A 984-nucleotide genomic window follows, 5' to 3' on the forward strand; every position below is an offset into this window, starting at 1 on the left:
GAATGTAAGGTCAGTAAGTAATATTTACCTCTACAACAGGCTGTACCTGTTTATGTAGCCTATATTTACTTTTATTATAGCTAGAGAATATTGTAAATATACACTATAGGAAATGTAGATATGTTTTTATTTCTAAGCAATTTATTACTTGTTTGCTTTTTTACTTTGTTTCTGTTTTTGAGGCAAAGATTATACAGGAAAGAAAAAAAAAACTTCCCACATCATTTCCCTTTTACAATATTACCAGGATGGAAGTATTATGTAAATACCGCCTGTATGAATGCAACTTGTGTGCAGCTTGTGCCGGCCGACGTCACTGAGTTTTATCCAATGAGGAGTGCCCAAGGGAATTGATGTAATGCTGCCTTCAAGTGCTCCACCTATATATCCACAGCGGCTTCTACGTGCAATTCAGGGAGTATTTCACAAAAATATAGGTAGGAGAAAATACTCCCCAAGAGTTAAATCGTGTTTCCGGACAGTTTAGTTCGAGATAAAATATGCAGTTCGACATTTGGTCTGAAGTAAAAGTTTTGGTTTTAACTCGTTTTTCTTATCCCTTTCCACCACATTTGAGAGTATTTTGTAAAACACTTTGACTCAATTAGTTAAATTAGTAAACCTGCTGCTATGACACGGCCTGGTAGTAACATCATCATCATCATCAACAACAACAACAACAACAACAACAACAACAACAACAACAACAACAACGACAACAATAATCGGATACTGAAGAAAATTTTGTTTAATACTGTTTTTGTGCACATGTTCAGCTAATCGAACGTGCAATTTAGTTTTAACTAAACCTAATTTTCTTTCATTTATTAGAATCTAAAAAATAAAATAAAAAAGTGAAATGCATATCATTTACAAACTGTGGTCACGGCCTCCACGTTACCCCTTTGTTGCCGTCTACGCTTGGTGTGTCCATCTATGCGATATTTCCGACCGTCCCTGAAGGCAGCATCCGTTACAGCACAG

The sequence above is a fragment of the Myripristis murdjan genome, chromosome 7 (genome assembly GCF_902150065.1).
Source record: "Myripristis murdjan chromosome 7, fMyrMur1.1, whole genome shotgun sequence".
Taxonomy (NCBI): domain Eukaryota; kingdom Metazoa; phylum Chordata; class Actinopteri; order Holocentriformes; family Holocentridae; genus Myripristis; species Myripristis murdjan.